This window comes from Coptis chinensis, chromosome 6 (genome assembly GCF_015680905.1).
Source record: "Coptis chinensis isolate HL-2020 chromosome 6, ASM1568090v1, whole genome shotgun sequence".
In the NCBI taxonomy this organism is placed as follows: Eukaryota; Viridiplantae; Streptophyta; class Magnoliopsida; order Ranunculales; family Ranunculaceae; genus Coptis; species Coptis chinensis.
In genome coordinates this window covers 8293289-8316486 of record NC_141461.1, presented here as the reverse complement: position 1 = coordinate 8316486, position 23198 = coordinate 8293289, and the positions used below count along the sequence as shown (strand labels likewise).

At 45.5% G+C, this 23198-nt stretch overlaps 1 long non-coding RNA gene across 1 annotated transcript; it reads left to right on the top strand.

The window, feature by feature from the left end:
- Nucleotides 1-12385: 12385 nt before the first annotated feature.
- LOC147491249 (uncharacterized) lies at nt 12386-15564 on the top strand. The gene is made up of 3 exons (XR_015200233.1): nt 12386-12637; nt 14799-15082; nt 15278-15564. It is a non-coding gene; the product is annotated as an uncharacterized LOC147491249 (long non-coding RNA).
- The last annotated feature ends 7634 nt before the right edge of the window (nt 15565-23198 follow it).

Sequence of the window (23198 nt, the reverse complement as noted above, 5' to 3'; positions counted from 1 at the left end):
TAGTAGGTTGTGAAAAGCGACCTGGCGAGAGAGAACGGTTAACTTTGGCGTACTATGTGATAGTGGGGATCGCCCCACGATCGATTGTAGAAACGACTAGTGCTAACGGCGTGAGTTGGTTAGTGTGATCGTGTGGCGGTGTGCGGACGTGGCGAGGATCCGGCGATTCGCGACAAAGGCGTGGCGCCCGTTTTTTCGGGATGTGAAAAGACAAGGCGATTACTTGGAAGTCGTGTGGGGGCTAGGGCTACGGTGTAATCATAATGCCTTGGAAATTGGAGGCGGTTGTTCAAAAATCTTACTTGCTTGGTCGAGGCTTCATTTGGCTGCCCGTTTGGTAGAAGAACTTCATTAAGCGCATCAACCCTCGGGTTAGTTTTACGCCATTTTGAACCCGTTTCCCTTGTTTAGTGTTAAGCTTACTTGCTAGTGTAGTTAGGGTGCTCTGTTAGATACCGGTAGCTAGGTTTGTTAAGTTTAGAGGAGAAGAATGTCGGATTCGATGACACTCGTTCGCACGAAGTCGCGTGAAGTTTCCCTTGGTTGGGAAGAGGAGGAGGAGCGGATGAATCGGTTGGTAAATTTGGGTGAGGAAGATAGGGGGGGGCCGAGGTGAGTGAAGAAGCGATGCTCGACCGCATACGTGGTTCTTGACGCGTTAGACGCCGGGGCCAGCGGTGAGAGGTCGGCCGGCGGAGTAGCCGCCTTTAAGTTGTGGATAAACACGCCTTGAGGCGTTTCCATATCGAGGAAAAGATATGGTATAACCGTAGAAGATGCGGAGATCCACGAGGCGACCGGCGTCTGGTCTTTAGCGATAGATGCGTCCCGCGCACCACAGGGGTGATCGTCTGTGAGGGGCAGCTGAGGGCGCACATGACGATACCCTTTTCGAAGTTGGTTTGTCAATTTTTGAACCGCTGTGGCAAAGCGCCTGTGCAGTTCGTGGGTAACACCTGGCGGTTGTTAAAGGTGTTCGACCTGTTGAACGCCAGCGGTGAATACCAGATCGAAGTCGCTGATATTATTGAGCACTTCACTTTGAAGCGATCTAGGGCATACAATTTTAGCTTGCAAACCCGAGCTACTCTGTCGCCCGTTCTGGATGGAGTGAGTAACGAGTCTTGGGATAAAAGACCGTTCCTGCTAGTCGGTAACTACTGTGCGAGCGGGTTCAGTGTGGACAGGAAAACGTGTGATTTCACTGGTGGGTACCAGTACGCTTTCTTAGGTTTTCGGCGATATCGATTGATTTTGTATCTTGTCGAACATTTGTTGTTTTGTCGTTTGTCTGCGGATACCGACGACCCACAATGACGAACCAAGCGATGTGTCGAGATTATTTCGGTGACTTCGGAGACGAAAATCGCCAAGTTACCCGGAAGGTCGCCGAAGTTCTTTAAGGGCGTGGAGGCCACTGTCGTTGGAAGAGAAGAGAAGCTCGAGAAAAGTAGGGCTCGTGGTAAAGGGGCGTCAAAGTGCGATGTTATGGAAGCGTGGAAGTGATTTGGTGACCGGGGAGGATAGAAACCGGGGCGTCTTGGGGTGAAGCGACCCACCGAAGTCTTTGGGGCCTCGGTGCAGGTCGGGCATGGGTCGGGGAGGATGCTCCGCTTCGGCGTTGAGGGCGTTCCTTAGATGTTCGGATACCGCACGCTAAGGCGCGAGGGTGGCCGGATCGCCTGAGGGTGGTGGTGGTCGCGAATGGGTGGGGAGGCGGCTTCATAACCGAGGTCGCCGGCCGATGCCGCGTTCGTTTAGGCGAGGATGCTGCTGGAGGTTGCCCGAGAGGTCATTCGACCGGGTGGTTGGAGATGCCTCGAGGCAAGATGAAGGGAAGGTTGGCTCGAGAGGCTGGTAAGGGCCGTCCGATCTTGGCAGGGCGAAATTTGGAATATGACGATGTATGTTGATGAAATGCTTGGGAAAAGCTCTGTGAAGAGGTCGGTTGCGGCTACAAGTCCGCACCCCCATACCGCTTGCTTGCTAGAAGGGATGACACTTGATGGTGGCGGGAAAGACCTTGACTCAAGGAACTAGAGTCGAATGTGAGAGCGGTGGATAAAGGCGATTTGCACTGGTAAGTGGAAGTGTTATTGCGATTGTGTTATCCCTTATTGTGGCCTGCTGTTGCTTATCGTTTGTTTGCGGTAATATGTGCGAGCTGCTGCAGATGGTTGCGGGTATCGAAGCCCGAAGACAAACTGCCTTGTTTCTTTGAGATGGAGAAGTCGGAGGTTGAGGCCTTGAGGCTTGAGGTCTCCGATCTCGAGGCGATATCTCAATCGGAGAAGGTGGAGCTGAAAGCTTATTGAAAGGCGCAACTAGTTACTTGTCTCGGAAGGGCGTCGGTGAACGAAGCGGAAATTTGGCCGGGCATGAGGTCGATGATCGAAGAAGAGAACATTCTTTGCTATCGCTTCGCTACGACGTTGTAAAGCTACTGCAATGGAAGGCGAAGGCGGCCTATCTTGCCATCCGTCTTTGAAAATAGAGGCTGGGGCGAGGTATGGCGACACGCCCGAGAGCCGGCTTCAAAGGACCGCAATAGATCGACAAGTCGACTTCGCTCGAGGTCGGTCGTCGGCCGGATTCGCGATGTCGTTCTTGCTCTATTTGGTGAGGTGGTTCGCGGATCAACCTCCGTCGTTGGCGATGCAGGAGGGGCGCTAGCTGAAGCGATATTGGCGTCTTCGGTGATCGAAGCTGTTCCCAGTCTTTGGGCGTCCCTACGGTTGAAGGCTTTGAAGATGTTGTTTGAAAGTTGAATATACGGTTTTGCGTTTGTAGCGGCCTCGGCCTAAAACAATAGGGCATTTTCCGGGGTTACAGGCGGATTCGTCTTTTCTTTAATGCGTGCTTATGATCGCGATGTTTTAGCTGGCTGGATTTTTACAGGTAGACCAGATTTCGGCTTATCTGGCGACTGAAATCGGTTGTGGTCTTCGGTTTGCTAAGCGTTTTATATTAATGCCATGTTGTTATCCGTTGTTTTCTTCTTTGCGTCTTGTATATACGTTTGATTTGTATGCCCCAGGTTGGTCGACTTGTATCAATCTTGAGCTGTGTTTGCGTGAGGTCGGTGTTAAGCGTCCTCGGTTATTTTTTCGATATTGATACGGCGGGCGTCTGTGAGCAATGGTCACTTCCATTTCGATCGCGTGCTTAGCGCGTGTCGCGGAGATGAAACAGTTTGCGAAATATGAAATGATGGTTGCCAGTTGGATTGGCGTTTGGCGTCTCGATGCCTTAATGAGCTGCCTCGGGAAGAGACGTTTCTTTTGCATAAATAGAAACTGTTCGGGGAGAGCGATGGCATTTGGGCTTCCTGTTGCTGCTGTCTTCACTCCGCTGAACGTGTTTGCTTTTGGTGGTCATCTTCTCAGGTATGGTGGTTCTGTTTCTCTTTTGATCATTGTAAAGGTGTTATCTCTTCCTCATTGCCTCTGTTTTGCTCTTTGTGCTTTAGCCATTCATATGGCTCGTTATTTACGCTTTTGGTGTGGGAGAAGGCGATGGCGAGAGAGCTCTCCCTCTGGCGATGGAGGAGATGGAATTTCATCCACATGTGCCACGGCGACCGTGGCAAGAGGAAGCGATAGCAACGGGGTCCAAGAAAGCTAAAAGCGGCCGGAGGTCGGGCGAGCCCCTGGAGGTGTGGTGATCAGTCGCCCCCGAGAGGAGGGCCTCCCTCGGGTCGCCCGAGCGGATGGGCGACACGGGCGGGGGGGGCCACGTCGCTAGTGGGAGTTTCGCCTCCGTTAGGGGCGTGGGGGCGAAGTTCTTCGTCGGGAGGTCGGGGAAGAAGCGTCTTTGTGAAGCGTTCGGACTGCGGCTTCCACTCTGCGCTATAGCGGCGAGTCTTCCGAGGGTATTGTCTTTGGGCGGGGACAAAGGCTGAGGTCGAGGGCGGCGACATGGATACGCTCTTGGGGACCATGGACATGGGAAATTTGTCACGGGTGAAGTAACATTTGTTTGTTAGTTTCTCGGTCGTTTCTTCGATTGATTTTTATTGCTCTTTCGTACTTGCGGTTTCTTCTTTGGTTATGATAAGTTGAAGAAGCGTTGTCAACGCCTTCGCTCTCGATGTTGATGCCGAAATCGAAATTTGGGATGTCTGATTTGCTTTCGGGTAGGTAAAGAAGAAATTTGGAAGCTATGTCGGCTAAGTGTCGTCTTTATGGCGGATGAAAATGAAAAACTTAGCTGCGTCTGTTGTTGACTTGCAAATGGAGATCCGGAGGTGACCGATGTCTGTGAAACAATGCGGAAGGGTTGCTTTCGTAAGGCTCGAAGCAGCGTATACCAGCACTTTGTAGTGATGCGCCAAATTTGGGCCGAAATATTGTCGGTGAAGAAGGCGGATGGTGCTTTCGAGGCGGTATCGTGTTGTTCTGCGGTACCCGGATATGTTCCCTCAACCGGTATTTGTTCACGAGGATAAACATGGTCGCTCCGTGATCTTTGATTTTGTTTATTGGTGAGGATCGTTTTTGATTTATGTTTTTGATCGTGTGTTTTCTGTGCCCTATGAGGGTTAAACATTAGAGCTGCATTTTCGGGCTTGCCCGAGCAGTTCGCTTCTTTTGATTTTTGGAGAGCTGGTTTCCACTTAAGTGGCAGTTCGCTCCCTTTGGTATTTGCGATTCGGTAGCCGACCTGGATTTTCTGGGTAGACCCAGCAGGTCGGTGCTCTGGATCGGATTAATATTGTATATGTTTTGGTTTGATTTGTTTCACGGCTTTGATTCTGCGTTACGTATTTTGGTTCTGAAATGTATTCTTGCTACATGTTGTGCTGCTATGATAATGTATGGGAATCTGTGAAGCGTGTGGCGTTTGATCGTTTAGGGCCGAAAAAAGGGGCTTTGCCCCTGTAAGTTCGTGGGCTATGGTGCTCACTGGGAGCGTTCTCGCTTAGTTGAGTCGAAAAAGTGGATGCCCCCAGCTTAGGGAGACTCGGAGAGGCGATGAGCCTATGAGCTCACGAGGCGTCCTGGCGTATGGCTGGTGTTTAGCCCCCGAGGGCGTTACGCTCTGAGGCGTTTCGCTTAGTTGATTCGAAAAGTATATGCCCCTGACTTAGCGAGACTTCGGAGAGGCGATGAGCTGTAAGCTCTCACGAGTCTGGCGGCGTATATGGCGTGTTTAGCCCCGAGGCGTTACGCTCTGAGGCGTTCACCGCTTAGTTGATCCTAGAAGTATAGGTCCTCAACTTAGCGAGACTCGGAGAGGCGATGAGCCTGTAAGCTCCTGAGAGCGTCCTGCGCGTATGAGCGCGTGTTTAGCCCCTGAGGGCGTTCTGCTCCTGAGAGCGTTCTCGCTTAGTTGATCCTAGAAGTATAGGTCCTCAACTTAGCGAGACTTCGGAGAAGCGATGAGCTGTAAGCTCTGAGGCGTCTGGCGGCGTATGGTGGCGTGTTTATACGAGGGCGTTACGCTCTGAGGCGTTCTCGCTTAGTTGATCCTAGAAGTATAGGTCCTCAACTTAGCGAGACTTCGGGAGAGGCGATGAGCTGTAAGCTCGAGGCGTCTGGCGGCGTATATGGCGTGTTTAGCCCCCGAGGCGTTACGCTCTGAGGCGTTCGCTTAGTTGATTCGAAAAGTATATGCCCCCAACTTAGCGAGATTAGGAGAGGCGATAGGCCTGTAAGCTCCTGAGAGCGTCCTGCGCGTGTTTAGCCCCTGAAGCTTGCTCTGTGGGAGGTGTGGTTTGGAGATGTGAGTAGACCCGCCATTTATGATACCTTCTTGATTTTCTTTCATTTGAACTTTGTTGTGCCTGGGAACAGGAATTACAATGCGTAATACAACTATTGGAAAAATTGCTTTAACAAGTATGTGTTCCAAAGGTCGTGGCGGCATCTTTCCCTCTTGGGTTTTAATCAATCTGGCGCCATTGCCAGCGACCGTTCCGCGATGTAAGGGCCTTCCCATGTTGGTGCTAGTTTAGCGTCGTCTTGAGTTTTCTTCAACCACGAGATCCCCTGGTTGAAAAGATCGTGGATGTACTTTCGTTTGTTGTAAGATCTCTTGAGGACTGTTGGTATTTTGCCACTCGGACGGTACTGCTAGGTCGCGCCGTTCTCGAGAAGGTCGATCTCGAGCTAGAAGGCCGAGTCATTAAGGCTGTTTCGACAAGTTCGGATCGGGTTGTCGTGATTGTCGATTCGGTGGGTATGGCGGACGTGCCATAGCATAGGGAGAATGGTGACTTCGCCCGGTGCTTAGCGAAGCGGTTTGTAGTCGCGATGAGCCAGTATGTTCTCCGGTGATTGGGCCAGCGGCTTTTGTTCTTTTCAATTTTCTTTTTCAAATTCTCGAATGGCCTTATTCTTCGGCCTCTGCTTGTCCATTACTTTGAAGCGTCTTGTGGTGTAGAGAATGCATGAGCGATCTTCCATTTGGCGAAACTCTTTAATTTTGTTTTGCCCTTTGGCGGGAGCCATTATCCATCACCGGTGTATGTGGTAGGCCGAACGGGTGATGAGATGAGTCCAAATGAAATTTCGACATGTGATTCTTTGGCGTGTGCTAGCGGAATTGCTTCAACCCACTTAGTGAAGTAGTGCGTGGCAGCTAGGACAAAGCGGAAGCCGGTGCTCTTCTGAGGGATGAATGGTCCCATAATGTCCATGCCCCACATGTGGAACGGCCAAGGACTCGCAATGTTAATCAGTTCGCGAGCTGGTTGCATAATGTTGTGACCAAATGTTTGGCATTTGATACATTTGAGGACATACGCTTTAGCATCGATCTGCATACGAGGCCAGAAGTACCCTTGGGAGATCGCTTTGTGGGCTAGTGACCGACCTCCGGCATGGTTGCGCATTCTCCGCCATGAATTTCAGCAAAAATTAGGCCTGGCCTCGGGTGATACATCTCGGATGAGGTCCGCCCGCGGATTTCGCGGAATAATTTGTCGTTCACCAAACAATAGCTCGTGCTTGGTGTGGAACCTTCTTGGCCTTTGAGTGCGCTCCTGCGGGAGTGTGCGTCTTTGGATATCTTGTATAATAGGTCTGCATCCATGAGTGACTTCGTCGATCTTGAGAGTGGGACGAGGTCGCTAATTGTCAAGACTTGGTCCGGCTTTTGGTAAGCAGTCGATTCGACTTCGCCGATAATCGGTTGTCGAGGGACACGGTTCGATTAATGGGTGGCTAGATATGCCAAGCTATCTGCGTGGCGGTTCTCGTCACGCAAAAAATGGAATAATATCGACGCTACGCTAAATGGCGGAAGCAAATTGTTAACAACTTTGAAGGTATTTTAGAGGTTACCTTCATTTGGTAGTGTACTCTTTTGCAACTGGTGAGCGACCGATTCGCGAGTCACTAAAGATTTGGATCTCCTTTACTCCAATTTGGATCGCGTAGCATTCCCATTATTATTAGTGCCTTTACTACTCGCCGTTGTTTGGCGTTCGCGAAGTCTATCGAGCTGCCGCTTCTACCATAGCTCCCTCGGGGAGACTAAAGGCGATTCCATACCACTGCCTCGGGGTTCTTTGGAACCATCGGCGTAGAGGGACGGTTGTTTTGCGTGTTCCCTTTCTTGGGTGCGACCTCTGTTTTGACCTCCCGATTAAATTCGATCAGCTGGGAAATCTGCTAGGAAGTCCGCGAGCGACGACCCTTCCGTGATATGCGCGGGACGAAGTCCATATGGTGTTCGCCCAGCTCTTCTGCCCATATTGCCATCCTGGTAGTCTTGTTGTCTTTGTGAAGAATCCTCTTCAAAGGGAGATCGCTCAGCACTTTGATTGGATGAGCACGGAAATCTGATCCTGAATTTTCTTGCCGAGTATAACAAAGCAAGGACCGCTCTTTCTATATAAGAGTAGTTCTTCTCGGCTGGAGTGAGTGTCTTGCTTGTGAAGTAGATCGGCCTTTCTGAATTGTGTTCGTCCTTGAACAGGACCGAACTGATGGCGAAATCGGATACCGCCAGATAGAGCCCCAGAGTTTCTCCGTCGGTTGGTTTCGCGAGGACGGGAGGTGTTGTGAGGTACTCTTTGAGGGTGGCGAATGCTTGGTGGCATTGATCGTTCCATGAGAATTGCTCGCCTTTTTTGAGTATTTGTAAGAATGGTCGGCACTTGTCTGATGCTCTGGATATGAATCGGTTGAGTCGTGACCATACGACAACTTTTGTATCTGTTTCTTTGTTTGAGGGTCGGGCATGTCGATGAGCGCCGAATTTGGTCTGGATTTGCTTCGATACCTCGTTCGCGAGACACGGTATCCGAGAAATTTTCGGAGGGCGCACAAAAGACACTTCTACGGGTTCGGTTTCATTCGGTTAAATTCGTAGTCACGGAGAAGCGCTTGCTTTCGAGGTGGGTGAGGTGGTCGGTGCTTTTTGCTTTTGACAACCATATCGTCAATGTAGACCTCCATGGTATCACCTAACATGTCTGGAACATGTTAGTTACTAGCCGTGATAGGTCGCTCAGCGTTCTTTAGTCGAATGGGAGAAGCGTTGTAACGATAAGTTCCTTGTTCGGTGATGAATGATGTCTTTCTCGATCTTCTTGACTAGTGGTATCGATTGTACCCACTATCTGGCGTCCATGAATGATAGCGGCTTCGTGCCCACAAGTCCGGTCGACTCGATCGGGTCGATTCTTGGTAGGGGAAGCTGTCTTTTGGAGTTTCTTGATTGGCGTTGGTGAAGTCGGCGACAAACGGACGGTGTGCCATTCTTCGCGGAATTTGCCACTATGTTGGCGATCCACTCTGGGTAGTCGACCTTGCGGATGAAACCGACTTGTTTGAGCTTATCTACCTCGTCGTTGATTGCTTTTTGAAAGCGTAGTGACAATCGTCTAGGACGTTGTCGAACTGGTTTGGCACCAGGGTTGACGTTTAACCGGTGGCATCACGACACTAGGGTCTATACCAGGCACATCAATATACGACCAAGCGAACACATCTTTATTCATGGACAGAAACTTTACAAGTTGAGCCTTAAGTGTGGGGTCGAGGTTGGCTCCCACATAGACGAGTTTAGGGTCGTCTTCGGTTCGAGTTCACTTGTCGCTTGTCTTGAGTCGGTGCTTGGCTCAATGCGTTCTGCAGCGCGCTCACGGAGGATTGTTCTTTGTAGAGTACGTGCTAGTCTTATTGGTTGGTTGGTTTGTAGTCGTCGGAGGCTGGGGCGTCCTCGTGGTTACGACAACGACAATGGTCGGGCGTATCGCTTGTTGGCGTGACAACGAGGGGCTGAGGCGATTCCACGCTTTCTTCTTACGGTTGGAGGAGGCGGTGGTGGTGTCCGCGAGACTTTGCTTGTTCGTGATGCTTTCAATGGGGCGACCTCCATGATTAAATTTCGTTAGTGCTTCTTGCTTTGGCTTTGGTATGAGATCGAGAGCTGGCGAGTGGAAACTCTTGTTGGATCCCCAGTTACGTTTTTGTCTTTCGCTCTCACCTCGACCACTAAATCTTTAGCCATTGTATAACTTGTGGGTTAAGTAGGCGATGGTGATGGGAGGTTCGGTGACCTTGCTTCTGCGATGATTTGGTTACAATGATGGGCCTCGGTGATTGCCGAAGTTCCATCATTCCCCCGGGCGGAAAAGCGGATGACTGATGTAGCGTGGAAGGTGCGGCCTTTGCATTTGATGTATCAACGTCGTCCTAGAATTGCGTTGTAGGGCGACTTGGTATCGAGGGCCTTAAAAAGCGTGTTGAAGGCGACTTTGTCTTCCGGGATCCCGGAGGCCGGGAGGATGATATCTCTATTGGGTCGGCTCTGGAGCCGTTGAATCGAAGAGGGTGCAATGGGGTCTATGAAGACCGACTTTGGTAAGTTCATCTCTTGGATTGTGTGGTAGAACGAGAATATCGCCAAAGCTGCGCGAGTCGATCGAGAACTTCGCAGCCGGTCCGATCAGCGATTTTGGCGTGGACCCGAGAGCATCGTTATGTGGGAGGCGGACCTTGTTGAGGTCGACCCTCGAGAAGGTGATGTCTCTGTTCTGCATGCGATTGCGTGGCGCGGCTGCGGCTTCGTGAGGAGAAATTGTATACTTCATGGAGGGCACCCTGGCGCCTTCTTTTTCCCGTGAACTTGAGGCGGAATCATCTTGGATGGTGATCGTGTGGATGGTTCTGTCTTGGTCGCGACCTACCGATGGTTGGCGGCGATCGATAAGCGTTCTGGGCGTCACCGGTATGGCGGCTTTTGAGGCCTCGATGGCTCCGCCGTGGTGGGGACTGCCGTGTTGTTCGGGCGGGCCATCGGCTTGTGGCGCAGTCGCCCGTCGGGTATACTAATGTATGCTTGATGTGGCGGCCGACCCGGATCTTGTAAGTAATGCTTGAGCCCCGGCATACGTCGGTCACCGTGGCAATTAAGCGGTGGAAAGCCTTGATAGGCACAGTGCAGGCGTCTGGCGGTTGTCTTATCTACAGTGCGTAGAATGCGGCCGCGCGATCTTTTCTAGTATGGCGGGAGATCGGTGGCGTGGCGCGAAATTCGATCGTTTCTTGGTTTTGGTGCGGGCCGGTTGCCCTTGTTGTCGGGGGCGGCTTCCTAGAGGATGTTGCTACCAGTAAACCTCTCCCTCTTACCAGCGGCTTCTTCTTCGGCGTTTACGCTTTAGCAAAGCTTCTTGCGGTTTGATGTATTTATCCACTCGGCGTCATTTCGCCAGCGTTCGGGTTGGTCTTTCAAGAGCGACCTGGTTAGGTCGGTCTTACGGGAGCGGCAGGCGGTTGTGAAAGCCACTGCGGCAAATGATTCCTTGAGTCCGCTTTCCATGTCCAAGAGTTCGGTTTTGAACCGGCTTAAGAAGGAGCTGTAGGTTTCCTCCCTGCCCAGAGTGAGTTGGAAGAGTGAATTGAGGTCACCCCTCTTGCGTCTGTTTATTATGCGTCTTGGCTTGCGAGCAGTCGGTAAAAGGCGTTGAAGCTTCTTATAGATGCAGTTCGAGGGAGAAAAACCAATCGAGTGGGCGATCCTTCAAGCTTCTTTGGAAAAGAGCTGCATCGTAGATGGTCGAACTCGGTATTTGTATAAGCGCAAGGCTTTGAGCATATCGTGCTATATCTTTGGGCTGGGCATGTCGACCGTCATCTGATTGAAAGCGTGGTTGGACAAAGTCGGAGGTGAGACCTTGTGAAGGACTTGGCGTGAATGGAAGCGATAGGTTTTCGGCATTTTACGCACTATTTGAGTGGAATCTTTCTTGACCGCATTCTTGTCGAGCCTTTGATTTAGCTTCGGTGATTTGTTGGCCCGGCGTTGATAGCGTCGTCGTCGGCGGTGCCGACTAGTGGGCTTTGTGTATCTACTTGTGCACGTAAAGGTGGCGTTTTCTTGCCCGAGTTGTGCAATTTGTTCGTTCATGGTTCCTAGGCGGCCGGCTAAAGAGTTGAATTGAGCCGAGGCTTGCCATGCCGTGGGCTTGAGAATCTTTACGGTTTGGTTTTGCTAATGATTAGTGTGAAAGTGGTTTGGTTTCTCAAGTAATCGAGACCACGAGGCGGCGCCAATGTAAAGGTGTGATATGATATTCTTTACAAAAGCGGTCTCAAGGAATTTGGTATGAATGGATAGGTGAGACCGAGTTCGGCTTTTGGAGCGAACTGCCTACGTATCTTGCTCTGGGGGCTGGGCTCAGAGTAGAATCAGGTCTGGCGTAGTTCATAGGAGTGGTATTTATAGAGATTCGGTGTATCCTCACCCTCCGTGTAGAGGATATCACCAAGCGTGGGGGTGTGGATCATGGGGCGTGTGAAATATCTACATAGATAGGTCTGGCTGTGATGATGAGGGTGGTGATACCGAGCAAGTAACTGCGGCCGTGATCGATGGTGATCGGTCGGGGATTAGTGCAAGTACTCCGTCAGTCATGATTGCTTATGGATAGGGAGTATGTGTCACCGCCTGATGTAGTTCGCGTGATGATGCGATCTGTCTTGTGGCGCGTTGTTGGCTCGTGGATGCGACCTGATATCACAGGTCGGTGCCTTAGTTCCACTATGCTAAGCGCGTGCTGTATAGAGAATATCACTCCCCTACAGCAACTTGTAACGTTGATGACTTGATTGAGATTGAATTGAATAACTAATGTGGGATGCTTACAGTTGTGTAGGATTGTAAGATACTGGACGTTCATTTTTTTTAAAAGAATCGGAGAATTAGTCTGATAAAGGTTGCTCAACTTGCAGCTTGAGAACAAATTTGACGAGTGGGTGGGTCTGCCCAATTCGTATGAAAACAATTGTGTGACAGGAACCGAACCGCCAATCTTGTTTTCGTCAAAAGTGTGTTTATTTCCTTGAAAATAATGTCGTCAATCGAACATTCGAACAAAAGAATGTCTTTCAACTCATGCGACCCATAAACATGCCGATATAAATCGAACTTTGATGCCGAAACTTGAGAGGAATGATTTCGCATAGGGACCGCACGTGATGGTGGGCGGACAGTAAAGTTGTATTAATATCTGTTGCCTTAGAAATAATAATAACATAGTTTCTTTCGCCATAAAACAATTTCAGGCAATTAATGTCACTCACAAGAGAAGATATTTATTATTCCCAGATCGAAATGCAAAAGATGACAAATCGGAATTCGCTATTCTTCTTCAGTTTAATTTATCTACAATTGCTGTCTTCAGGTTCGAATCTTTAAATCATTAGATCTCTCATTGATTTATTCATATTTAGTCAATTGGTTTTTTAAATATATATTTATTGGAAGTTGCATGTATACTTCATTTGAGATTTGTTTTAATTGGTTGGTTCTTGACTTATTGTTGAGTGATACAATTAAGTTGTTTTCGTTACGAGACATTTTATGGGTAATTATCTGTGTTTGGTAGAGTTATTCAACATTCGGAATGGAAATGTTATTCATGGCTTTGGCTTACCATGATGGATCATTAGGTTTTTGCAGCTGGGAAATTGTCCTCCCCTGCCCCCGCCGGAGAATTCGGGTTGTGTGGTTTATTCAGCTTCACCTACTGGACTCAGGGGTTAGTGTATTGCGGAAATGTCTAGAGAACCTCGTGGATTATTTCATTCGGAATGATGCTATTGAGAAGTGCAAATAGGATCTGAGAATGCTATTGAGTCGTGAAGCTTCCGGACCGGTTTTCAAAAATGGTTGGAAGTTATTACCGTGTATAAGATCTGAAGAGCAATTTAGAGGACTTGAACTACTATTAAAATTAACCGTGGAGTGGTTAGAGACTTGAGGAATTCAAATATGAAGACACTTGGGAAACCTTAAAATTAAAAGTTTCTTTCTTGTTGCTAAATCTGAGTGTCTCTTTAGAAATATCTATAAGCTGAATTTGTTCTTCTTTCTAATAATGCAAAAGTATGCACTGCTTATGACCAGTCAAGGAGTTAGAAGCAAGTAGACAACTTCCATCGGGACTACAAACTCAACCTACTTTGGCAGCCTATTGTGCAATGATATTGTGCGTCATTGCCGCCACAGCTGCATAAGCTTCTCACTGTTCTTGAGGTTCTCAAGTGTTCATAGGAGGTTCTTTTGGGGGGAGATGTAGTTTTAATTGATTTATCACCAGGTGTTAGATTTTGCAGTTTGTGAGGTGCTATTTGTCTACCTTGTTTGCTTATTGCCTGCACCTCTTTTCTCACTTCCCTGTGCACTTCTGCTTTCTCTTTTCAATGAAATTCTGCTGCAAAAGATCAATATTCCAATCTGCACATTGAGGGAAAGAAAGAAGCTTTGGTGGGCATTTTCTCCACCTGGACTTGATGGAGGAGATGGCTAAACGGGAAGATGGGAGTTTTCTATTAATATTTGTGTGTGTTGGATTGGGCTCAAAAGTTTTCTAGAGAACAAAATTTTCTCTTCAACAACCCACCTTGTTTATCGTCACACTGATAAGGACATAAGATCTACGGGGTGCCCTTCTCTGGAGTCTATGCAACAAAGATAGAGTTAAATTTTCAATCATTGAATGTCTTTTGAAATGAAGTCCTTGGCCATATAATCCTTGCACTTATGAAAAAGACTCAAATAAAGGGATACGGTGATTATGTGTTGAGGCGAAGTGGAGAGGGATTCCTAACAGAAGAAAGTCCCCTAGCCATCCTTATGACACCAGATGATCTTTTTTTTTTTTTGTACAAATTTTAAGATGTTTCCCTTGAAGTTGTGTTTCACCTAATTTTGCTTAGTATAGGCATTGGCATGTGTATGACTTGATGGGAATAGGGCTTGGTTAAGATATCTTGCATTTTGCAAGTTCTTGGAAAATGTAGTTTCTATAGGATTACAGTTTCTCGGTTTCTCCAGTTATCTATCATGTGTAAAAGTATATCCAATGATTTGTGTATTAGTATGATCGTTTTGTTGAAAACAACGTTCATTGATTCAATTTTTCATTTTCTTGGTCACCGTTAAAACAACATATGCACTTCTTCATTAAAAAAAAGATTCAAATGCATGAAGTTTGTGACTTCATGTATGAAAATATTCATATATGCGCCCTTGTTTCTGGAAATGTATTGTCGTCTGACATACTTTGAGAGCTCTATAATCTGTTTTAGCCTCTCAAAAGAAATTATACAAATTTGTCTTTGATGGTATTTGGTTCTTTTTGTTGGGTTCATCAAGCATGAGGAAAAACATAATCTACTTGTTTTTGGACTTTCAAAATTCATGGTCAACCTGACTTTGAATTGATATGGATTTTTTAGAGACTAGGGTTCAACGACTTATGTATGAGGAAGCATGTGCTTTGTGTAAGTAGGTTTATTTATATGCTTCATTTCGTTAGGAGTTGTATTACGTATTGTCAGGGTTGGCTGATGATCCATCTAGTTGAATGATAAGCTAAAAGCCAAGAGCGGAGGTACTTCTGGTGGTAGTGTTGGGCTCAGGGTGGTCATCATAGGCCTTGGACTTGCTTCGATCGTTGGTTTCTCTGTACTTCTCTTCAAGATATGGCAGAAAAAGAAGAGAGAAGAGCAGCACGCCCGTCTGTTGAGGCTGTTTGAGGAGGATGATGAGCTTGAGCTTGAGCTTGGCCTTCGGGATTGAAAAAATATTTTACTCATATCTGCAGTGTTCTTTTTTTCTTGAGGTATGTGTCTCAACTGTAGATTTTACATGTACTTTGGAATGGAACATTCATCTGTGTGGATACCATGTTTGTTGTTTTTTCAAGCATATGTTGCTTTTCTTCTTCCTCGGTATCATGTAACTTTTTTAACATCTAGAAAAGGTATGTTTCTATGTATTTCCTTGACATTATTGCTCTTTGGTCTTTTGTGATTAGGATTGGGATCTTCTGGGATGTTTACAGAGACTGATATTTGATCCGGTCAGAGCTTCCTCATTCTGCTATGCAATTACTGTGATGATATTTTAGCGCTAGGATTTTTAATGATTTCCAATTTGTATAAAATATTTGAAATGTATCATTCCACAGTTGATAAAATGCCTTTTTTGTTATTTTTTTTGATTGATTGTACTTGTATCAGTATCAGTATAATACCGAATTGTAGATTCCATTAAAGAGAGTCGGTTATGCGGTACTATCATTTATAAGTTTTGAGGTGCTTAGTCTTTTTATCGCAAGTACTCTTACGCTTTAGTAAGTTGCACAACACAATTGACCATGTGCATAACATATTTTTAATTTTTTCAGAATTTCGTTACCCATCTTCGAGAAGAATATACTTAAATTCAATAAAGCTGATGTCCACAAAGAGATCATTTTGAAATCGAAGGACAGGCTACCAGTAGTCTAGATTGCACCTTATTGGGGTAAAACCTAATGGAGTTAAGTTTATTACTTGGGAGTGATACACATACACTATAATTATTTGGGTCGAAATTGATACCCTATTTTTGGTACACTATAATGAGCTAGTCATGTGAAGCATTGTTTTGTTCGCATGGCAAAACACACCAAGAAGCCCAGTGCTAGAGGCTATCACCTTGTTCGATTTATAGTTTACCTACCAAGGAGTTACCCTTGAAAGACAACTTCCATCTCCATTAAGGAAAACTAAATTAAGATGGTCAAATTTGATCCAGGATTAATCTGTTTTAATTCCTTTTCAATTTGTGGAGTTTACAAAGAAAAAGAACGAAGAAAAGTGAAACAGCCTTACCAACCCGTTTTGAGTTTTGAGTATGTATATATTGATTTAATAAAGAGGATGGTTATATGAAAATTCCTCTTTAGTATTTACATTTTTCTGGTTAAATAGAGATTGTAATAGGGAAGCAAATCAGATAGAGCCCTCCACCTAGTTGGTTGCATGATTCTGTAATTCCTCTGTTTAAAGTAAGTATGAATGAAAATTTCCTATCAAAAAAAAACAACGCACCTTTAGGATAAGGCTTCGTTTTTTACCAGCAAATTTGAACACTTTTTTGTCACGTTCTCCCAATTGCCCAAATAGGCAAATAACACATAACATGCATTCACATAGATAAGGTAATAAGTAATAACAGTGGTGAGTCCAAAGTTATATATATTCATGTGCTTTGTTTGTGCGTAACTTGACGGTGAGAGTCCCAGAATTCTTATACTGAAACATATTATTATACATGAGAAACCATTTCACCTCAACAAAGAACAAGTAAGCTACCATTTTTTGCCATCTCGAAACCAAATAAAAACCATTCGAGAAACTAAACCACCACTTAATCTGCTCCTAAAACATATTCTACATACCATTATAGTAAACCAAACAAACAAATTAACATAATAGACTTCAAATCTCACCGATGCGATGCGTGAATATACTCTTGGAAAGCCTCTTTATACTTGTCTCGAGAATAAAACCAACTGTTTTACACCCAAAAGGAAAAAAAGAGGCTAAAACATGATGTCGATTAAAACCATAGAATGTCAGATTAAAATGAACACAAAATTCAAGAGAGAGAGAGAGTGAGAACTCACCGTCAGCGCTTGAGAGAGAGAGAGTGGGTGTGAGAGATAGCGATTGTGATTTGCCAGGAAGTAGGGTTGAGCGAGAAAATTTTGGTCGATTTCCTCTGGCAAAATATATCTAGCCATGAGGAGAAAAGGTGTTATGCTTACATGGATAAGCCAGAGCGCGACCCGCGCTCAGAATAGGCTTGCCCAAAGCACGACCCGTGCTTATGCCTTGGTCGACCTCCAGTACCTTCAGCGCGACCCGCGCTCGATTTGGTCTTGCCCGAGGCGTGCCCCGCGACCATGCCTATTTTTCGGAGAATTCTATTTTTGTGGACCGCGAGTTTGCAATAAGAGTTGGGGTTTTTGGAAAAACCTAACACTCAGAAGAGACACGAAAATACACAAGAACAAAGAGAGAAACCCAATCTTGAAAGCTATCGAGATTGAGAGATAACCTTATAGAGATACAACCCTGTAAAGAGAGAGGAGTGATCTAGTAAGGTGAGAGACTGCAAGGAGTGATTACAATCTTCCTTCCCACTTTATAAAGGATTAGCTCTTGTGGAAGTAGGCACCATTGGCCGAACCACAGTATATTTTTGTGTTGTGGTTTGCTTTTACTGCTTTACATTATTATCAGTTGTTAATAGTTGTTTAGCGAGTTGGGCATGTTAGTTTGGTTGTAGGGAATATTTAGATTATTGATTGGAGTTGAATTGTGTTCAAATACAAGTTATCTGTGTAGTGGGGAATCGATTGGTATTGGTATTAACCCCAACAAGTGGTATCAGAGCCTTGGTTAGATTAGCCTAGGTGTTATCCAAATCTTGGTCGGAAGGTGTTTGACAAAACTCTTGAGAGAAGATTTGAGTTTAAATAACTTGTAGAAATGGACCATTCCATGAACACTCACATGATGAGTCTGAATAGGAAGAACTACACCATTTGGAAAGCCAAAATGGAAGACTTGCTTTATTGCAAGGACTTGGCACAACCTATTGAGAATGGAAGAGAAAGACCGAAATCGGTCGCTGCGGCTGAGTGGAGCAAGCTTGATAGAAAAGCAATTGGTACATTCGATAGTGGATTGACGATAGTGTCTTTCACCATATATCCCAAGAGACTACAACTTTTGGCTTGTGGAAGAAACTTCGAAGACCTATGAGAGGAAGTCAAGGAAACAAAGTCTTTGTCGTTAAGAAGTTTGCAATCTGCAAGTACCAAGAAGGTTCTTCAATGTCTGAGAATCTTAACGAATTACAGAATACCATCAATTAGATGCATTTGATGAAGATTAATTTAGGAGACGAAGTTGATGCTTTGTTTATATTAGGCTCTCTACTCTAAAGTTGGGAGACATTAGCAGTCTCTCTACACGGAGCAGCCAAGGATGGAATTGTTACTATGAAGATGTTTACTGCGTCTTTGTTGAATGAGGAGACTAGAAGGAGTTCAAAAGGCAGCTCCTCTCGCTCAGAGATCCTTGTCACAGAGAAACGACGGAGAGGTAGATATAGAAAACCATCTCGTTCTAGAGGTGATGACAGAAGTAAATCTAGGGGTGAAACTAGAACACCTAAGGCAGAGAGGCAATGATATTATTGTGCCACCAAGGGCCACTTCAGATATGAGTGCAGAACACTGAAGATGGATGAGAAGAATAACTATGTACATGATGACATGGTGCAGAGGAACGGAAACACAGGCAAAGATACTACCGCACTAGTCGATGACCTAGTGGGAATTGTGTCAGATTGTGGTATGTGCTGTCTTAGTACCTCATGTCAGGATACATAGTGGGTGATAGATACAGGAGCATCCTATCACGTCACACTGCGCAAGGAATTCTTCACTACCTACAGTGGTGGTGAATATGGTGAAGTGAAGATGGGTAACAGTGGCGTCTCAAAGATTATAAGCATTGGAGATGTTCATGTAGAAACCAATGTCGGCTACACCTTGACACTTAAGGATGTAAGACATGTCTCTGACATTCGGCTAAGCCTAATTTTGGCTGGGAAGTTAGATGACGATGGCTTTGTAAACTCGTTTGGTAACGGGGTATGGAAACTGAGCAGAGGTTCCATTGTAGTAGCCAGAGGGAAGAAAACTTGCTCTCTTTACAAAACACAGGCTAGTTTGTGTAAAGCAGAAGTGTAAAGCTAGTTTGTGTAGAAGAAGAAGCTTCCTCCGAACTGTGGCACAAGAGACTGTGTCATATATGCATATAAGGGATGGAAGTTCTTGCTAAGCAAAAGGTCTTGCCATACATCAAAGGTACACATTTAAATATATGTACTCACTATTTAGTAGGAAAGTAACACAAGGTGTCTTTCCAAATATTCCCGTCTCACAAAAAGGACAATATCCTTGAACAAGTGCACACAGACTTATGTGGTCCTATAAAAGTGAAGTCCCACGGGGGAGCTTCATACTTCATGACCTTCATTGATGATGCGTCAAGAAAGATATATGCATATAGTATGAAGACCAAGGATGAAGTACTTGGCGTGTTTGAGAAATTCAACAGCATGGTGGAAAGAGAGACTGGGAAGTTGTTGAAGTGTATTCGCTCAGATAATGGAGGTGAGTACATTGGGCCGTTTGAAGAGTATTACGAGAGTCATGGGATTCGTCATGAGCAGATCGTTCCCAAGACACCACAACAGAATGGAATAGCAGAGAGAATGAATCGTACCATTGTAGAGAGGATGAGATGCATGCTATCTCACTCTAAGCTACCGAGAACCTACTAGGTAGAAGCAATGCGTACAGCCGTGCATGTGATCAACCTATCACCGTCAAAGCCTCTAAATAGTGATTATCCAGAGAGAGTATGGTCAGGCAGAGATGTTGATTATGGATACTTGAGGGTATTTGGGTGCAGGGCATTTGTGCATATTCCGAAGGATGAGAGATCCAAGCTTGAAGACAAAGCCAAGCAGTGCATTTTTCTGGGTTATGGAGATGAAAAGTTTGGTTACAAACTTTATGATCCGATTAACAAGAAGGTAATCCGAAGTCGAGATGTTGTGTTCCTGGAAGACCAAACCATAGCAGATTTTGAGGAGGGTGAGAAGCTACAGGCTTTCACCAATGATCTTGTTGATTCAGAACCAGAAGTTCCTACTGTGGAACGTGTAGAAGGCATTGAGAATACAGAGAACCATGGGCTTGAAGCTCATGATGAGAATCATATTGCTCATGATGGGATAGAACATATTGGTATAGAAGATGCAGATGAGATGCATGAACCACCACCAGAGCAAGAAGAAGTACATCCTCCTGAAGCACCAGCAGATGGGGCAAGGAGGTCAAACAGAGAGAGAGACTAGCTTCAACTGGTATCCATGCACGTATGTACTAATATCGGATGGTGGAGAACCTATGTACTATCAAGAGGTACTTGAAGGTACAAACAAAGAAAAGTGGTTGAAGGTCATGCATGACGAGATGGATTATTTGCATAAGAATCACACTTATGAGTTAGTTGAGAAACCGCAAGGACGAAAAATTCTCAAGAACAAGTGGATATACAAAGTCAAGAATGAGAAGAACAATCCTCACCTAAGGCATAAAGCTCGCTTTGTTGTGAAGGGATTGATCAAAGAAAAGGGATTGACTTTGATGAGATTTTTCTCTGTAGTGAAGATGACTTCTATCCGGGTTGGTATTGGGTATGACATGAAGTATGAACCTAGGGGTTGAAAGCGGCTAGATGTTAAGACAATTTTTCTTCATGGAGACCTTGAAGAAGATGTCTACATGGACCGCCTAGAGGGGTTTGAGGTCAAAGGCAAAGAGCACCTAGTATGCAAGTTGATAAAGAGCTTGTATGGGTTGAAGCAGTAATCGAGGCGATTGGTACATAAAGTTTGATTCCTTTATGGTGAAGTAAGGATGGCGATGCATCCTTCGATCATTATGTGTTTGTTCAAAAATTTCCAGATGGGGATTTCATAGTGCTATTGCTGTATGTGGATGACATGTTGATAGTTGACCCAAACATCAACAAGATATCCAAACTGAAGAAAAACTTGAGTAAGTCCTTTGAGATAAAGGATTTGGGTCAGGCAAAGCAGATACTTGGGATACGGATCACTCATGACAGAAAGAGTGAGGAGTTGTGGCTTTCTCAAGAAAGCTACATTAAGAAGGTGTTGAAGAGATTCAACATGGATCAAGTGAAGCCAGTCAGTTGTCTGCTTGGTGGCCAGTTCCGCATGACCAAAGAGATGTGTCCAAATGGTGAGCATGAGTAGAGTCAGATGGAAAAGATTCGTTATGCATCCACAGTGGGCAGCTTGATGTACGCAATGGTGTGTACAAGACCGGATATTACTTTCGCTGTTGGTGTTATAAGTCGATTTCTATCAAATCTGGGGAGGGAGCAATGAGAAGGTGTTAAGTGGATATTGAGATATCTCAAGGGCACTTCCAAATTGTGTTTGTGATTTAGTGGAAGTAAGCCCTTACTTGAAGGCTACACTGATGCAGACATGGCAGGTGATGTTGACTCGATGAAGTCCACCTCCGGTTATCTAGTTACTTTTGTAGGGGGAGCGGTTTCTTGGTAATCAAAGTTGCAAAAGTGTGTTGCCCTCTTCACTACAGAAGCCGAGTATATTGTAGCCACTAAGTAGTGCAAAGAGATGCTATGGATGAAGAGGCTCTTCGACGAACTAAGGCTAAAGCAGAAATAGTTTGTAGTTCTATGTGACATTTAGAGCGCCATCCATTTGAGCAAGAATCCGAGTTTTCATTCTAGATCCAAGCACGCGTACATAATGCGTTATCATTGGATTAGGGAAGTACTCGAAGACAAGCATTTGTGTATCGAGAAGATCCATACTGACAAGAACGGGTCGGATATGATGACCAAAGTCTTACCGAAAGGTAAGTTTGATGTTTGCTGTGCTATCGCCGGAATGGTAGCAGACTCCTCCTGTTGATTTGGAAATTGCATGGAGGTATCCCCCTTTACTGTTCGGGAAGGGGAGATTGTTGGCGTTATCCTTCACATGAGGAGAAAGGGTGTTATGCTTGCGTGCATAAGCCAGAGCACGACGCGCGCTCAGAATAGGCTTGCCCAGGGCGCGACCCGTGCTCATGCCTTGGTCGACCTCTAGTACCTTCAGCGCGACCCGCACTCAACTTGGTCTTGCCCGAGGTGCGCCCCGCACCCATGCCTATTTTTCGGAGAATTCTATTTTTGTGGACCGCGAGTTTGCAATAAGGGTTAGGGTTTTTAGAAAAACCTAACACTCAGAAAAGACACGAAAATACACAAGAACAAAGAGAGAAACCCAATCTTGAAAGCTATCAAGATTGAGAGATAACATTTACAGAGATACAACCCACCCTGTAAAGAGAGAGGAGTGATCTAGTAAGGTGAGAGACTACAAGGAGTGATTATAATCTTCATTTCCACTTTATAAAGGACTAGCTCTTGTGGAAGTAGGCACCATTGGCCGAACCACGGTATATCTTTGTGTTGTAGTCTGCTTTTACTGCTTTACATTATTTGTTGTTAATAGTTGTTTAACGAGTTGGGCATGTTAGTTTGGTTGTAGGGAATATTTAGATTATTGATTGGAGTTGAATTGTGTTCAAATATAAGTTATCTGTGTAGTGGGGAATCGATTGGTATTGGTATTAACCCCAACAGCCCCGACTTGGATTTTTTTTTCAAGAGTGGAAAAATAGGGTCACGTGAGGGTTTCACCGGCAAACTGGTTTTATATTTGCCAGACCCTTATATCGCATCAAGCTGTAGCGCCCTTAGACTATCATGAATTCATGATATTGATTATTGTTATAGGTCCACAAAGAAGATCTCTTTTGTTTCTGCCTACAGCGCTATGCAGAAATTCCAGAAAGAGTTTATGACTATTTAGTACCATGAACTTTCGCTTTTTTTCCTAAATGGTACCCGAACTCTAAATGGTACCCGAACTTTGTTTCTCGCCTATCCGTACCACGAAGTTTCAATTTGTTTCAATTTAGTACCTCAATTAATTTTCCATCCAATTCCGTCCAATTTCACTAACCGCGTTAGCACTATTCACTTATTTTTTGGAAAAACACTATTTATATGAATAGTGAAAACACTATTCACATGAACAGTGCTGTGTGAATAGTGTTGTGTTAATAGTACTAACGCCGTTAGTGAAATTGGACGGAATTTCTCAGCTTTTCCGAAACAATGTTACTGGACTTTTTCTTGTAGAATTCGAAAACGGTGCGCGCGCACTTGAAATAGCCTATCTGAGGGCGCACACGCGCTCTGGTCCAAATTGGTCAG